Source organism: Ixodes scapularis, unplaced genomic scaffold, assembly GCF_016920785.2.
Source record: "Ixodes scapularis isolate PalLabHiFi unplaced genomic scaffold, ASM1692078v2 ptg000683l_1___fragment_1__unscaffolded, whole genome shotgun sequence".
NCBI lineage: Eukaryota > Metazoa > Arthropoda > Arachnida > Ixodida > Ixodidae > Ixodes > Ixodes scapularis.
The window spans coordinates 2336898-2347067 of record NW_024610019.1 but is presented as its reverse complement, the minus strand read 5'-3'; the positions used below and the strand labels follow the sequence as shown (position 1 = coordinate 2347067).

At 47.2% G+C, this 10170-nt stretch overlaps 2 non-coding genes across 2 annotated transcripts; both read right to left on the bottom strand.

Annotated features, from left to right (window-relative positions):
* Nucleotides 1-3066: 3066 nt before the first annotated feature.
* Nucleotides 3067-3148, bottom strand: Trnas-cga. The gene has a single exon. It is a non-coding gene; the product is annotated as a tRNA-Ser (tRNA).
* A 4945-nt stretch (nt 3149-8093) lies between these two features.
* Trnal-uaa lies at nt 8094-8175 on the bottom strand. The gene has a single exon. It is a non-coding gene; the product is annotated as a tRNA-Ser (tRNA).
* Between the last annotated feature and the right edge of the window lie 1995 nt (nt 8176-10170).

Here is a 10170-nt window from a genome sequence, read left to right as displayed (position 1 = left end):
TTGCCCATCACGAAAGTTTGAGCGCAGAAATGAATAAGACGCCGGCAGATGAAGTGGCATTCCCGAACAAAGGCCCCCCCCCCCCCCTTGTTGGGGAAGGCGTCCTTGGGCCAAGGTGGCGACGAGCAGCCAAAACATAACACCGGCACGCACGAACGCAGGAAGAGATGCTTAACAAGCCTTGGTCGGGTATTGACCGAATCCGGTAATGCACGCAGCCCCTACCGAAAAATCCGGTATAACTTTCCCTATCCGGAATATGGAACCGGAAATTTGTTACTGGAAACCCGAAATCCAGATTGCAGACAAAGGAATAATTTCTGAAAACCTAAATTCCAGATAGACTCCAGATAGAATCCAGATAGATTTCCGGTTCCATAATGCGGATAGCGAAAAGTTATACCGGATTTTTCGGTAGGGAGGCGCCGCATTTCCAGCTGCAAACGTGAAAGACGGGGACACTCCGAGAGTTGTTGTTTTCGTGTTGTCTGTCTTTAGTGAGTTCTGACTCAAGCGGTAGGTTCCACGGGAGGCGCCACTGGAATGACCTCGCAACTCGGTGCCTGTTCCCATGGTCGCCTTGTCGTCAGCGCATACGCCTTTGCAAAGCCGGACTCCCCGCGCACAAACCCTGGTACGGATAATCCGTTCATGGGAGCACGTTCCCGATTCCAGCTGCAACTGTATACGAGCGACGATGCTTGTTCACGTAATCCTTCGCGTCCTTCCGACCATCCATGCCTGGGAGACCTCCTCTTTGTTAAAAACGATTTACTTGTCAGGCGTGTCAAGCGCGTCAGAATATTGTAGTCGCCGGCGAGGATTGCGAGTTACCCTTGGGAGATCCTTTTGTTGGACCCGGCGTCAGCGGCTTCTTCTGTTAAACCAAAACAATTTTTTTTTCAGTAGCGTAGCACTAGCACTACAACGGGACGCGGAGTCGTCCGGATGATCTCATCGTCGTGGCGCGAGACTTGAACCCTTGACGGTCTGTTACACCATAGGCTATGGTTACACTCGCTCAGCGTACTCTCAGAACGACGTCGGAATAAAGAGGGGCCAGTCATAACTATCTCAACTTGACGAAGAAAAACAAAAAGGAGGAAAGTCTGTTATAAAAGACCCTCTACCCGAGGCAAACCTCACATCTTTCGTCATGGGCACCTAAGATGCCGACACTCGCTTACCCGACCCTGCACAGCCGGTTTCTCAAATTCAGCGCTGCCGTTCCATCCAGCCCGTCGGTGGAACGTCTATGTAGCTTGGCTTGGGACGTCTTTAGAAGGAAAAGGGGAAAACTCTCCTATCAAGAACTTTGAAAGTCAATTGCTTTTGCGAGCGAATAAACTATTTTGGCGAAAACGCAAGGCATAAATAGACTGTTTCATTTTAGGCTCGCAGGGTTTTTCATTGATCAAAACTGCTGTTTATTTTGCTACCACAAAAATATAAAAAAGTAACTTCGAAAGTAACTTCAAAGTAACTCGCTACTTTTTACAGTAGTTAGTAGTTTACTCAATTACTATTACAAATGCGTAATTTCTACTCTACTCCAATTACTTTTGGCGTCGATACTCAGTAACTTAACTTAACTACCTTTTTTGAGTAATTTGTACATGTCTGAGCAAAAGGCGTCGAAGCTAGAGGGGGAAAACGCGAAAGGGGACAAAGAAGGAACAGGAAAGCGGGAGCAGGTGGCGAATGCAAGCCGCGTGAAATGGAGGGCAGTCCGAAAGGAAAAGATGGGTTATCGAGTCAGCCGGAAAGGGAAACGAATTAGGTGAGATGGAGAGGGAATTCGGAATGGTGAGACAAGGAACCTGCATAATATCATGCGGGTGAAGTGAGGCGAAAGTACACAACACAGCTCTAATAGGCTTAAGAAATACAGGGTGTGGCTCAGTGGCTTACAATGTTCACTTTTCGTGGGCCTTGATTTCCTGGTCGGCGATTTCGTCGGCCAATGCCGCTCTCTAATTGGCTGCAAAACAAATTACAAAAAAAAAAACTGTCTCTTTTTATATACAGGGACAAAAGAAAATTTACACGGTCTTTTTTACCGCACAAATAAACTAGGCATCGCCGAACTCTCATTCTCCGCCCAAAGGTAGAGCTAGAGGTCACAGCCAGATGCCAAAGTTTCAGCCCGATCCGATACATTATTCAAAAGTTATAAGTGATTTTCTGAAAATTTCAATGGGAAAATGGAGCCCATTTTTGCCCGTTTTCGGTTTCTGGTGCCATAGAGCCCCATGTGTTTGAAAACTCCGTCGGCCGCCATTTTCCCATTGAAATTTTCAGAAAATCACATAACTTTTGATTGAGTTATCGGATCGGGCTGAAACGTTGGCAACTTGTTGTGACCTCTAGCTCTACCTTTGGGTAAAGAATGAGCGTTCGGCGATGCCTAGTTTATTTTTGCGGTAAAAAAGACCGTGTAAATTTTCTTTTGTGACACTCCGTATACATATAATGAGAATGAGGTCAGAATGACAAGTGCAATCGCTGTAATATTGCGAACAGAGAGGGAAGAAAGGGATTACTGAATATATTGGATTTAAGTTGGGGAAAGGGAAATAGAGGTGCTCTCTTTCCCTTTCTATATATATATATATAACTAAATAAATAGATAAACTACGTTTCCAATCGTTTCCAATTCTCTGTAATGGTAAATTAGAGCACAGCTCTTCAGGAAGAGGAAGGGACGATACGCAAGGGAGGATATGCTCCCTCCCCTCCTCCCATTTAGCGGGAAATGTTTACTAAATTTCCCGTTAAATTTAGCGAAAATTCCCCCGATATATTTAGCGGAAAATTTAGCGTCTATAGGAGTGTTTCCACTGTACGAAAAGCAATAATGAAACAACAGTCTAGCTACGGGAATGAGCAGCGCTGGAGGGCCGGACTCGGATGTCTCAGAATGGCAGCTAAGTAGGTTTACTACTACATTACTTTGCACAGTGTTTGGTAGCGGCCTGCAGCTCCTGGGCAGTGCTCTTGCGGTATCAGTTGGATGATCACAGCCATAAATCCAGATACAAAACGAGGAGAAAAAAAAAAGTACTTCGCAGCCGGCAGGATTCGAACCTGCGCGGGAATATCCCAATGGATTTCGAGTCCATCGCCTTAACCACTCGGCCACGACTGCTTGCTTTTTCTTTCAAGGCGCTTTATGACATATGCAGTATTCTACATGTTTAGGGACTAACATAACAAAGATTGATCGCGACTAATTTTAGGTAAAAACGGCTACTTATTGTTACTACTCCTCATAGTTCATAGGTTCTGAACGATAATCGAGCCGTTCCTGACTTCTTGCTGGTGAACCTGACCGACGATGCATCTTGTTGGCTAATCTTTTCGGAAAACGATGCCCGTGTGTACGTGACCGAAAAGGTGGCGTGCCTCGCTTCTGGAGCGAGATCTACCGAGGCCTGTCAAGCACCTGAAGGAGAAACACTGATGCTGCCAATGGCCGCTCGACATCACTATGACGCCCAACTTTCGAGGCGCAGAGAGAGCTTTTGGACTTAAAGAAATAAGAGTTGTGGCGCAGGCTAGCTGTTGAACGTTCACACTTGAAGAAACCCCGAGACAAGGAAAAAGGAAGGGGCAAGCACAACGAAATTTCTGAGACTTCGTTGTGTTTGTCCTTTCCTTCTCCCTTGTGTCGTGTTTTTTTTTTTATTTATTCAAGTATCAGGTTTTGCAAGAGCCTGATTCTTGACCTATTCTGTATCTGAGTCAAAGTGGCCAAAGCGAAGGAGAGAAAACAAACATGGCGGCGAGCGACAGGCGGAGAAGTGTGTACGACCGGCATGGGCAGTACGGGCTGGTGCAGTTGGTGGCGTGGTGCAGATTTATTTTGTCACGACGAGTGCAAGCACTGCAGATAAACATTCTAGTGGCGCCTCCCGTGGAACCTACCGCTTGAGTCAGAGCTCACTAAAGACAGACAATACGAAAATAATAACAACTCTCTGAGTGTCCCCGTCCTTCGTGGTTGCAGCTGGAAACGCGGCGCCTGCGTACATTACCGGATTAGGTCAATACCCGACCAAGGCTTGTTAAGCATCTGTTCCTGCGTTCGTGCGTGCCGGTGTTATATTTTGGCTGCTCGTCGCCACCTTGGCCCAAGGACGCCTTCCCGAACAGGGGGGCCCCTTGTTCGCGAATGCCACTTTATCTGCCGGCGTCTTATTCATTTCTGCGCTCAAACTTTCGTGATGGGCAAAATTAGCACTATATAATTTCGAAAGTAGTTAGTAATTTGAGTAGAAGTTACCTGAAAAAAGTAGTTAAATAAAACTACTAATTACCCAAATCAAGTTGTAATTGAAAGTTACCAAGTTACTCAAAAAAGTAGTTAAACTACAGTAGTTTGAGTAGAGTAGTTGAACTACGTCCAAGTGTGGGCTAAAAAGTGTAATTACCGGAGGAAAAAAATGATGCTTTGTACACCCAGTCAACATGAACGATGGGTGTGCCAAATGTTGAAGATGTCTTTTTTTCTAGCCGCAGCACTAGCTTCCGTCTCAGAATCGGCAAAAAGACGCACAACTTCGTCTTATTTCTTAGTTGCAGCTTTTGCTGTGGGAGTGGTAGGATTTTCAGTGAACCTTCTGCGGACAAAAGGTCACCGGACATACTCGTCAACCCGGACAAAAGCTCACAGAGATAAAATTGTTTGCTTTCCTACATAAGCTCAAATAAGATGACAAAATAAGCAACACATTCCATGAAAAAGTATGTATGACTCGCGCAAGGTATGTTTCTTATTTAAGGAAAGAATGTTTATTGCTCAAATCCCTAAAAGCCAGTATTGCCTTCCACTGCCTCCAGCAGTTTCGGCATGTCTCTGTCAAGCTGATAGTCCACAGAGAGCTTCCTCAGGCAGTTCTAAAAACGCATCGGTGCTTTCCGAAAACTCTTCACCGGGAGCTCACCTTGGCGTGCTTGCACCAAAGCTACAGTGACCAATGTTTTATTCTGTTGAAAACGTTCAATCAACCTCCAGACACTTGGATGGTCCTGTCCCACAAGCTTGTGCAGACCCTTGTTCTGCCCTTCACACGACTTATCGGCCCTTTCCTTGTCTTTTAGTGTGGCCTCGTGCACGTTCCATATATCTCGGGAGCAAAGTCCGGTCGTCGTCGGAGCACGGTCATCCTGAGGGCTCCACTCGTAGAAAAAAATCACAGCACAACCTTCAAAAGTGCGAGGTTTTTTTAGTTTACCTGGTTCAAAGAATATACTTTTCAAAGGGCTGTTTCCGTGACCCCATTAAGCCCATAGTTTAGCTCAGCCCATTTTACACCGAGTAAACTTTCGTTCGACTTACCAAAAAAAGAAAAGTGAGCTTCTGTCCGGGTCCGCCAAAAATAAGTGAGCTCTTGTCGGGCTCCGCCAAAAAATAGGTGAGCTTTTGTCCGGTTACCGAAACCTACACCTGTCAGCTCGCCTGTCCAAAATAGTGGAACAGTTCCAGCGAACCCAAGACAGGGTGACACCAAACAGAACCCGCAGCCCCGGAAGCCGTTGAAAACTAAACAGATGACAATGAACGCAACTCCGTTTCTCAGGCGAAGAGACAAATTCTCAAAGGTCAGTCAGTGGCCCTGAACCACACTAATGTTGGCAGTGTCTTCAAAGAACCGCAGCGACCTCTGAATAGATACTGGATTGATGCAGCATCTATGAGATAACACGCTTGGCTAACCTCTACGGGGGAAGAGTTTCGCAGAAAATAAAGGTCGCTAGGAAACATTCAACGACCGGTGATTTCCGGTTTTTATCAGGGAGAAAATATTCGACCACCGGTGTTTTTTGGTTTTCACCAATTTTGTATTTTTGTCACCGGCGACTGTTTATCGGTGTCTTGCACCAATAAACACCGATAAAAGTGCACAACCCGGGTGCAACTTATCTTGTAGCGGTTCAAATATGTCCGAAATACTTCGAGATCATCCGCCTGTTCTTGGACGTTCGCGGTCTTTTCCCCGGTTTGGCAAGCCTAGTAAACCGAGTGAGCTGAATCCGTCGAATTCTGTGTCTTCGCACTGTGCATACTTCATATCATTTTGATGCGAAACGCTTGATATTCCGGTTACAGTTGCCCTGGAATAATAAAAAAGAACTTCGAAATCTTGCATCAGGGTTCTTCCAAAAACGAACCCCCCCCCCCCCTCTCCGCAAAAAAACAAAAACAGGCATAGTGTTTTATAAATGCACGCGTAAACGTTTCATTGCACACAATCTGCGGTTCATTGACCACTGTTCTGCAATGCCTCGGGAATCAAGCCATTTCTTCCCTGGCATAGTTTTTGAACAAAAACTAAACGGTAATGTTCTGACCTTTAATAATATAAACACTTCATTCAAAAAAAAAAAAAAAGAAATGACGTCGTTATACCTTGTTTATCATTTGTGTGGTCGTCTGGTTCCATATATATATATTTTGTCATATATACGCATATTTTTGCAGATTTTGAGAAACGGATTACCACGGGGTTGCTGAAATACCTTCCTTCTGGCAATGAACTGGAACACAAAAAATGTGTCCCAAGCCAATAGCACCATCTTTGATCGATCGAAATAATTACGATCTTCGCATGGGTTTAAAACACGACCTCCAAATAAATGTCTCCAAAACATTCTATGAGATACATTAACCGTTACCCTTGAGCATTGCATGACTCGAAAAAGTTACGTAAATTTTGACAAGAATTTCATCTCATACAGCAATCTAGTCAAATTTCAAATGGTATATCATGTCCCACATACGAGCACTCAATTTAGCGTTCCTTGCGACATTGACCTATAGCATCTTCGATCAACTCGCACCGGAATCGCCCTGAAACCAGCACAGTGCACAGCGCTCCTCGGTCGTGCAGCGCGATGTCGGTGCAACATCGAGGACAAACTGCGCCGCGCCGGTGCACCGCGGCGAGCTCCACCTTGCGTCACTTCACGTTTTGTTCGTTTTTTCTTGCGCAGGTCAGCGCACGGTGCCCGTCTGCTGTCAATTTCTTCTATTCTTTTACCCGCGGATTAGACGGTCCCACAGAAATAAACATCGTGGACGTGATTGTCGATGGGGTCACGAAGCGGGTGACAATTCCACATGTATATGTTGGCCATCATTATTGGTTCAAGAAAGCGAAACACCAGATAATAGCCGTACCTCGCTGTCATCGAAACGCCTCGCGCCGCTTTCCAAGAAGTTCGTGCTTTCCGGGCTCTCCTTGCCACCGCAGCAATCGCCAACAATCGCGGCTATGGCGAGAAGCTCGTCGTCTCGCCGTCAGAAGACCCGAGGAAATCATCTAGTGCAGCTGCGAGGCGTGTTCGTTTTTGCAAGATCGCCATCTCGATAGTCTGCGCGTCTGCTACTCCCGCCATCTTCTCGACTCCCGGTCCTGGCCGCAATGCCTGATGGGACTGCCCCCCGGCGCACCGCCGATTTTCTTGGTGCGCGTTGGGGCAACGAAAAGCCGCACCGGGAGGGTGCGCTTCGTTGATCGAGGACGTCCGGTGCGCACCGGTGCACTTCATCGAAGATGAAGGGGCGCACCTCAGTGCCCCGGTGCGCACCGGTGCGGATGATCGAGGATGCTCTTAGTGTTGTCGATAGAACTCATCGGTACAGCCTAAAAGCTGTGGCCTCCTTGTTGACCACGTAATATCCAAGGTCTCAGGGTTTAAACATTCTTTTTGTTTTTTCACCATATACCGTTGCTTATGGTTTCTCTGCAGAGCTGCGAGATGGAGCTTCGTCGATGCACTGAGTGTTGAACTCGAACTGGTGTTGAGACTTTTGTCGAAATATCGGTGTAACTTTTTTTAAATGTACTTTTTTTGTGACAGTGTGGATATGTTTTGAAAGGAGAAGAAAGGATTGTGACACCGAGGCAAAATATTGATTCATGTAGCAGCTGTTTGACAGGTTCGTCCGAACATCTCTGGGTTCCACCGTGTTTGTTTCGTCGCGGTACTGATAACGCACAGGATTACGACTGAGCCTGTCGCTGGTTGGGATCTATCTATAACTGTATAAAATAAAAAAAAAATCAGTAAGAACAAAAAAAGTACTTCGCAGCCGGCAGGATTCAAACCTGCGCGGTAAGATCCCAATGGATTTCAAGTCCATCGCCTTAACCACTCGGCCACGACTGCCCACGCACAAATCCCTCTCCAGCTGATGCTGCGCGGAGATGCGGCAGCTGACATGTGCACAACAAGTGCGCTAACTCAGGGTCGCGTTGCTGCGACAGGCTATTCACAGATGGAGACACTCGCGCGTTACCCGTATCATTCAGGAGCGCGCTGGTGAAATGACAACGGATGAACGTTCGCGCGTGTTTGCGAAAGGGGACAGGACTCGGGTTGTGTTTCCACGCGAAGCTTTCTTCGTTCTTCAAACATTCTTTTTTTATAAAACGTTTTGTGTTACAGTAATTATTCGTTTCGAGGCACGTGTGCATATATATTATTGTGTTAAGACAATACTATATACGCAAATTCGATATTAGGGAGTTCTCGTAGACCGCGTTTTTCCCTCAGCTAAGCTCTCCGCAACGAAGCCGCAACTGCGCCTGCGTGCCGATAGCCTTGACTGTAGAGTTCCGGGCATCATAGCGGATTGCGGAGAGCATTGTGGGACACTGAAAACGATCTACAAAAACTCCCTATGGTCGAGAACGATTTAAGATTAGAAGGAGAGGTGGGGGGAGGGGTGCAACGATTTTAAGATTGAAAGAATTTTCACCTCGTCATTTTTACGTTGTTTATCGTGTGCCGGAGGATAGAAGAAATATCCCCTTCTTTAAAAAATTTCGCGATTCCGCTGCATAATTGCAAAGCAAAAATCGAGCTCCCCCCCCCCCCCCCCCCCGCCCCCTGCAGCCACGTGCGGCAGCCGAAGGAACTACGGCGAAAAGATTACGTGACCTCGCTTGGCTAAGCTGCAGCATAACGCCCTCTAATATCAGCAGGGAGAGGGAGAGAAAGCGTCCTCCGAGAGATAGCACAGGAAGCTACATGGTACCCCGAATGACGTCACTAAGAGGGGGACCAGGTGTGACCCTGAAGACTGGGAGTGAGTTGAGGGGTGCCAGAAGTGCCAATATTTATCGTCTAGAGCGCAGCTCTAAAGGCCCGTTCACACTCTTGCAACCGAGTACGACTGAGATAGACCAGACCGGTTTTTAAGCCTCTTGCGATCTCTTAGGACCAGCTCCGCGCTGCAGTGGAGCTGGTCCTAAGAAGTCGCAAGAAGCTTAAAAACCGGTCTCGTCTCTGTCAGTTGTACACGGTCGCAAGAGTGTGACCGGCGCTTTAGGCACCCGTTTCCGATTTGAGCGGCGTCGCCGTAACCTTGGGGTCACGTGACCCCCCTCCTGAGGTCGCGCGACCCCCTTGAGGTCCCGTGACATTCCCCCCTCGAGGTCACGTAACATCACGGGGGCCACGCAGCCCCCGTGAGGCCACGTGGCCCCAGCGGTGGTGTAGGCGGCAGGATGCGAGGTGAGGAGGAGGGAGGAAGGGTATACCCTGGCCCTCAGTGCATTTCCCTCCTCTCCTCAAGGGCTGCGCTCTAATTCGGCGTTACAGGGAGTTGTAAACGGCTTTAATTTTTTTTAGACAACAACTAGGATACGCAGGCGAAATCGGTTTTCTGTTCTTTACTTTAGAAATGGGCAACTTCCTCAAAGGTTTGACCGAAATTCGAAAATCGTTGCACCCCCCCGCCCCCCTTTAAGTAGCACACGCTTTAGTAATATATAATTTCGCTGACATACCGTTTCTCTTGCTCCTCCGAACAAAAATAACTAAAAGCATGCTGTTGTTTTTTTTCTTTTTTCGCAAGAATAAACGACGTTTTGTCGAACGCTCAGACTCCGCCCAAACGTAGCGCTATCGGTCCGAACTAGATGCCGATGTTTCAGAACTAATCGCCATCTTATTCAAAAGTTGCGTGCTTTTCTGCAAATTCCATCGGGAAAATAAAGCCCGTTCTTGGTGCTCGAAGCTACCTCCCCGCCTTCCTCCCTGATAAGAGTGAAAGGAATGTGGCGCGCCTCGGCCACGTGGAGCAGGAGCGCTGGTGCAAAGATGCGCTCGGATAGGAAACCGAAACCTAGAAACACGTCCAGACAAAGCTCTTTTTAT